Raw genomic sequence first — 8,235 nt, 5'->3', positions numbered from 1 at the left:
AAGCAGTGTTTTTTAAATAATACTTTAAAATTTAGTTTTTGAAAATTTCACACCTATATTGTATAGCTTGAACATAGCTAACTCTCACTCTCCCCTTCAGTACACTGTGGGACTTTTCATCTTATCTTTCCACCATTTTAGTACACTGAGTCCAATCAGTGCTGCCTATATGCATGTGGGTATATGTTCAGATCCTGGGCTTGGGCAACCTACAATGGCCACACTTGCAAAGAAAAGCAACTCTCCATCTGGGCAGCCATCAACCGCTGATAGCTTCTCAGTAAGGTGTGGGGCCTTGGAAGCTCCTCCTTGCTCCATGCTGGAATACTGAACTGGCCTGATAAAGTATGGTGCAGATTCTAAAAATCAGAAGGCTGATTCTGAGTTACAGATAGAAGTAGTGACCGTCTGAGTTGGACTTGGAAGCAAACTGAGTAGAGCATTGTCAGGTGAGAAAGACAACAAGGAGTCCTCCTAGGCAAAAGAAACAGATGTAGAAATGTGTCAAGATTTGAAAGGGCAAATAGGTTACGGGAACGAAAACTATTCTGCGTGCCTTTGGGTGATCATGTGAAAGGGAGACCATGGGTGAGACAGGAACCGATTGTGAGTGACTTCATTCTAACAGGCCATGGACTCTTAGTTCTAGGACTTCCTGAAGGTAGTAAATGTCAAAATACAATAGCGAGGAAGGAGGTGTGACTCAGGGGTGGAGGACTTACCTAGCATCAAGGAAGCCCTGGTTTGACTCCAAGCATCACAAAAGTAAATAAACAAAGTAAAATAAAATACAGGAGTAATAGGATCACACATACAGGCTGGTAAGATCAACCAGGCAACAAGGAAAAGGCAGGAGAGATCAGAAATAGGTAGCTATAGAAACAGGCTTGCAGCAGTCCAGAAGGCAATAGACGAGATTAGGAGGCAGTGATTGGGAGTGCCCCCTCCCACTCCAGTATTTACCTTATTGATAGAATCTATAGGAATTATTATCTACTATTATAATGTGATAACAATGACAAAATGAATATTTTGGATAATAGAGTCCATTGCATAATAACTACCTCATAGCCAGGTGTGGTGGCACAGGACTTTAATCTCAGCACAGAGGCAGAGGCAGGCAGATCTTTGTGAGTTTGAGACCTGCCTGATCTACAAATCAAGTCCAGCACAGCCAGAGCTCTGTTACACAAGGAAAGACCATACATGAACAGGGGAAGTGGAGAATAATTCCAGGTCAAAGGCACAGTGTTTTTGATAAAGTAATAATAATTTTTAAAAATCTCAAATCTTGAGAAACAGATACATATTCACATACAAGAGGCTTAAAGAATACTAAATAGAGGCAGAAAATAAACTTTCTATGATACATTATCGTTAAAAACACTAAATACACAGACTAAAGAAAGAAAGCTAAAATCACATATCACATAACCACTGTTTATGTGATGAAAAAAATTAAATCCAGAAAGGCTTGGAAAGATGTATTTCAAGCTCTAGAGTGTCACGGCTTCCAGCCCCAAATATTATACCCTGCAAAGCATTCCCACATAAGTAAAAAAGAAATAAATACCTTCCACAGTTAAAACATATGGAGGACTTTATTACTATTAAGTCAACTTAACAGAGGAAACTAGGAGGACTATTTTGACCTGAAGAGAAGAATACTCACTCCCTAGAGGCCACAGGGAAAATTAAGCAATACCAGGGTAGTTACTTTTAAGAAGCGATGCAGTGGTGTGTGCCTTTATGCTTGCACTTGGGGGACAGATGAGTTCAAGACCAGCTAGAGTTACACAGTGAGACCATATCTCAAGGAAAAGTCTAAGAACATGCAAAAAAAAATTAAAAATAGTGTGTACCTTTCAAGAATAACTATGACTATAGGTGGTTCCAACCCTCTAATAAAAAAAGACACAGACTAAAAGATTAAATTAGAAAACGGCATCTATCTTTTTGCTGCTTCCAAGAAACACACCTCACCATCAAAGATAGACCACTCCCTTTCAGTGAAAGAATAAAAAGATATTCCAAGTGAATAGAACTAATACACAAGTAAGCATTGCTTTTCTAATATTTAACAAAATAGACTCAAACTAAAACTAATTTGAACAGATAAAGAAGGCCACTTCATTCTCATTAAGGGAACAATCCGTCAAGACAGTATCACAAAACCAGGCATGGTTGTGCATGCCTTTAATCCCAGCATTCCCAGAGGCAAAGGCAGGTGGATCTTTGTGAATTCAAGGCCAGCCTGGTCTATAGAGCAAGTCCAAGCCAGCCAAGGCTATACACAGAGAAATCCTGTCTCGAAAAACCAAAACAACAACAACGAAAAGATATTATCACAATTTTAAACATATATACATCAAACACAGGTGCACCCAACTTCATAAAACAAAACTAGTAAATGTAAAGGCACAGACTGATCACAAGACAGTAACTGTGGAGGATTTTTCACAAAGGAATGCTACTCAGCTATTAAACACAAGAAAATCATGAAATGTGGAGGTGAATGGATGGAACTAGAAACAATCATCCTGAGCAAGGTAACCCAAACCCAGAAAGACACATATGGTATGTGCTCACATATACACACATATTAGCCATATATTACAGGATAGCTGTACTACAAATCACACAATTGATGATGATCATTTCACTAAATGAGGTAGAAGCCTTCAACAAAATTTAACATCCCTTCATAAGAAAAAAAAGTCATAAAGAGCTTGAGAATATTGAGAGCACATCTCAATATAATAAAGACTATATGTCCCCAAAGTAGAGCCAACATGATTCTAAGTGGAGAAAATTGAAAACATCCCCCACTAACATCAGGAACAAGACAAGTGTGACCCCCATTCCACTCTTTTTCAAATAACGAAGTCTTTGCTAGAGCAGTTAGTCAAGGGAGGAAATAAAAGGATACAAACGGCAAAATAAATCAGTGTAGCACTTTGTAAGGGATATAATCATATTGTAATAAAACCTAAAGATGCTACAAAAAACAGAACAGAACAAAACGAAAACCTTAAGGGCTGATAAGCACTCTCCCCAAAGTAGTATCATATAAAATCAATGCACAAAAATCAGTATTCTTTCTATATACCAATGACAAACACACTGAAAAAGGAATCAGTGAAATAATACCATTAAAAAAAATAGCCCTAGTGAGCCGGGCGTGGTGGCACACGCCTTTAATCCCAGCACTCAGGAGGCAGAGGCAGGCAGATCGCTGTGAGTTTGAGGCCAGCATGGTCTACAAAGTGAGTCCAGGATGGCCAAGGCTACACAGAGAAACCCTGTCTCGAAAAACAAAACAAAACAAACAAAAAAAAAAAATAGCCCTAGCAAAAAATCTAAGCAAGGCAATGAAAATTCTCTACAATGAAAACATCAAGGCTCTGAAGAAGGAAACTCAGGCAGACACTAGAAGAGGCAAGAAGCTCACATGGGTAGGAGGAATCAATGTTTTGAAACTGGTCATACTACCAAAGCAACTTCCAGATCCAATGCAATCTCAATCAAGATGTCAGGGACATTCTTCACAGACTAGGAAAAAGAAAACAATTTAAAAATGTATATGGACGCACGAAAGCCCAGAGATCACCAAAACAATCCTCACCAAAAATAACACTGCTAGAGGTAGCACCATCCTGACTTCAAGGTCCACTGTAGAGCTACAAAAACTGCATGGTACTAGCATTAAAAACAGATACTTAGATAAATGAAATAGAATAGAGGACCCAAAGATAAGTCCACACATCTACAGCTATCTGATTTTTGACAAACAAACCAAAGATATACACCTTAAAAAAAAAAAAAAAAAGACAGCATCTTTAACAAATAGTGTTGGGGAAACTGGATGTCACTGGATATCAAGGTGTAGAAGAAGGAAACTAGGTCCTCACCTCTCACCCCGAAGAAAACCTCAAAGCCAAATAGATCAAGGACCTCAACAGGAGGAGTGATACCCTGAAACTGCAGGAGGAAAAATACCGGGGTACCCTTAGCATACAGGCCTGCGTTAAATTTTTATGAATAAGTCTCTGGTATCACAATCAAGAAACAGAATCTCATGAAACTAAAAAGGCTTCTGTACAGCAAGGGAAAATGTTAACTGAAAGACCATCCACAAAAAGGAGCTAATATTTGACAGCCATACTTGGATAAAGGATTAGTGACTAAACAATACAAGGAACTCAAAAAACTAAACTCAAAGAAAACAAACAACCCAATTTGAAAAATAGGTGATGCTACTCAAAACAATCAGAAGAAACTCACATGGCTAGGAAATACTTTTAAACATTAAAAAGCATCCTTAGCCATCAAGGAAATGCAGATTAAAGTATTCTAAGATTTCCATCTCACTCTAATCATAACGACCATCAACAAAAATCAAATGACAACAAATGCTGGTGGCAGTATCTACCACGAATAGAGCATGAAAATGTGGGGCATATATGCAATGCAATTTTATCCAGCTATAAATAAAAGTAAAATTATGAAATTTGCAGGGTAAACAGATGGAACTGAAAAACATTATACTGAGTGAGATGACCCAGGTCTGGAGAGACAAATGCTTCATGTTCCTGTCCATATGTGGAGCTACGTGGACACCTATGAAGACTTGACTCTTTAGTTTGGGGCGTTGAACTTGAAGCATACGCAGAAGTCAGGAAACTAGGGAGTGGGCAGGGGATTGCCTTAAGGAAATGGGAACAGTGGCACACAAGTAAAATGAGGGTAGAGAAGTTGAGTCTTGGGGGGGGGGAGGATGATGATTCAAGCAGGGAGAAGGCTTAGGGCATGGGGGAGACACGGGGATGGTGGGAAGCCACACAGCAACCCGCTATCTGATTACTCAACTTAAAAACACAATAGAGACTATGAAGGCAGAGACCTACAAAGCCAAAGAGTGTTGGTCCTAGAAGCAATGTGTCAGTAATCAAAATCCCCAGTGACAAGTGTGGCATAGTTCTTTAGGAGTTATTAGTCGGAGAGGCCCCAGAAGCCCTCCTAAACAACATGGACGCCTGCCATTCCTCTTGGTTGCCCACCAGATTTAATCAATAAGGCCATATTGATGAAAACATCACATATCTTGCAGATAAAATGCAGAGACACCTAACCGGAACCGAGCTAGAAACTTCTTCCCTGTTGGCTAGCTTTTATAGTGCCAGATGGCTCCTAGGCGGGCTGATGAAAAGGGGCTGGGCTTGTGTTAGTTTGGGTCACTATTACTGTGATGAAACACCAAGACCAAAAGCAAATTAAAGGGGAGAGAGTTTATTTGTATTACGCGTCCATATTCGTAGTCCATCACTGAAGGAAGTCAGGACAGGAACTCAGAGACAGGAGCTGGTGCCGAGGCCATGGAGGGGTGCTGCTAACGGACTTGCTTCTATTCATTATGTATTTGCATAAACGTGGCCAGTAATAGCCAAGTAACCCAGTCAATACTAAGCTGTCTGGAAATCTCCTCTGCCAAAGATATTAATCTATAACTCTTCAATTTAGCCTCAGACTTTTTTTTTTTAAGACAAGGGTGGAAAGCAACCTCATTCTTAGCCAAAGCATCACAAGACTGGTCTCTAGGCCCCATAGAATATTCTTGTTCTCTGAAACCCCTTGAGTCAGGGCCCCACAGTTAAAACTACCCTCAGAACCATGGTCTTCTATGCTCCTACTGGGATGGCCCAATATGCCCCTCCTAAAGTGTTTCAGCTGCTTTTCTAGTCCAAAGTCCCAAATTGTTCTATATTCCTCCAAACAAAAGCATGGGCTGGCCTATCACAGCAGTGCCCCGTTCCCTGGCACCAACTCCTGTCTTAGTCAGTGTTTCTGTTGCTCTGACGAGACACCATGTCCACAGCAACTCTTACAAAGGAAAACATTTAACTGGGGCTGGCTTACCATTTCAGAGGGTTAGTTCGTTACTGTCATGGTAGGGAGCACAGTGGCACGTAGGCAGACAGGGTGCTGGAGAGGTAACTGTGAGTTCTATGTCTGGATCAGTGGGCAGCAAGAAGAGATAGAAACACTGGGCCTGGCTTGAGCTTCTGAAACCTCAGAAGTGAGCGACCCCAACTGTCATACCTCCTCCAACAAGGCCACATCTTCTAATAGAGCTGCTCCTATGAGCCACAAGGAATAAAGGCATGAACAGTTTTTTGTTTGTTTGTTTGTTTTTTGTTTTTGTTTTTTTTTTTTTAATGAAACTCTGAACTCTATGAACTACAAAACCAAGCAGCCAGCCATGATGCACTCATGGTGTAATAGTGACCCGACTGCCATGGGAGCAACCAATTGCCCCTTGATCAGATTTGAAATTTTTTTCCACAAGAAAATTTGATCTAAAAATCCATGACTATGGGTCTGGAGAGATGGCTCAGTGGTTAAGAGCACTGCCTGCTCTTCCAGAGGTCCTGAGTTCAATTCCCAGCAACCACATGGTGGCTCAGAACCATCGATAATGTAATCTGCTACCCTCTTCTGCAGATAAAGCACTTATGTGCAATAAATAAAATAAATAAATCTTTTAAAAATTAAATAAAATAAAAATCCATGACTGTAGATGTGGTTCCAATAAGAATGGCCCCCATAGGCTCATCTATTTAAAAACTTAATTACTAGGAAGTAAAACTGTCTGGTAGAATTTGAAAGATTAGGAGGTGTGGCCTTGTTGGAAGAAGTGTGTCATTTGGTCTCAAAATGTCACTAAGGTCTTGAAACTCCATGCCAGACTCAGTCTTGCTCCCTTTTTCTCCGCTCTCAACTACACCTCCAGCACCATGCTCCTAGCCATGCTGATAGTGGACTATGCCTCTAAAACTGTAAGCCAGGCAGGCTGGGCTTGGTGGCACACACCTTTAATCCCAGCACTCGGGAGGCAGAGGCAGGTGGATCACTGTGAGTTCGAGGCCAGCCTGATCTACAAAGTGAGTCTAGGACAGGCAAGGCTAACACAGAGAGACTCTGTCTCAAAAAATAAAAAAAAACAAAAACAAAGAACTATAAGCCAGGCATGGTGATCATGAACTCACAGCAGCTGCAAGAATTAGCCCTGAGCCCATACAAGTAGGGCGCACCCCACCCAACCGTCAGCTAAGAACAAGAAAAGAGCTCATAGGGACCTTACGTCTTATTGGTGAAGTATTGGGCAACTGAAGATAGCGGGAGCAGGGGACAGAGTATCCAGTTGTGTCCCATAGGTGACCCTACCAGGTTATCTAATTGATGGTTCCATGGGGGTTGGTCCTGGATAAACTCTGTAGGAATAAAATAAAGCAAAATAGGCATAAATTTAGGAATAAGATATTTGTAGGAAAGAAGTGGGGTGAGAGGGAGAGAGACCTGAGGGGCATGAAGAAGAGCAACCAGAATGCATCACACACACACAGACACACACACACACATGCACGCACACACACACACACACATGCACACACACACATATTTGTCAATGAACAAAAATTATTAATTAAAAAGAGAGGCATGGTTTCCACTTCGGTTGCTGTCTTAATTTCTATTGTATTTCATTTCTTTATTGTGCCAGTCATGTGTTGCAAGCATGTCCATGGCACACATGAGATGGATTTGAGAGAAGTTTGGGAACTCAGTTCTCTCCTTCTACCACGTGGGGCCTGGAGTTTAGACTCAGGTTGTCAGGAACTGCTATCAACACCTCTACCTGCTGAGGCATCTTACTAGCCCCGTTTCCAATTTTGATCCATCATCTCCCTATCTTAGACACGCTGAAGCAGAGAGTCTGGAAATGAAGGTAAGTGATTCGTGTTTTGTTTTGTTTTTTTTTGTTTTTGTTTTGTTTTTGTTTTTGTTTTTTTTTAGTTTTTCAGGGTCTGTGATAGTCAGGCAGTTTGAGAAATCACTGTCATTGAGGGTGTGAAAGGAAATGGACAGCTAGCAGCATGGGATCAGTAAACAGTATGGCTTTCTACCCTACATCTGAGACACATCTTGCACCTTTCTACTTTACCCATAGGCTTTTATTGGTTGCTGAAACTAAGTAATGGCCACCTGCCTGGGCTCTCCTCCACCCATGCACCTGCGAAAAATGCATTATGTACTCAGGGTTCTGCCTGCATTTCCAACTTTACCACTCACATTGCAGATGAAAATATGTATCCTCCAATAAGTACCTACCTCTTTCTTGATGGGAAATAGCCATTAAAGTTTATCCAGTTGCATTGAAAGTAACATGCCCTCACTTCC

Source organism: Acomys russatus, chromosome 21 (genome assembly GCF_903995435.1).
Source record: "Acomys russatus chromosome 21, mAcoRus1.1, whole genome shotgun sequence".
NCBI lineage: Eukaryota > Metazoa > Chordata > Mammalia > Rodentia > Muridae > Acomys > Acomys russatus.
Note: the sequence above shows the minus strand (reverse complement) of the source record.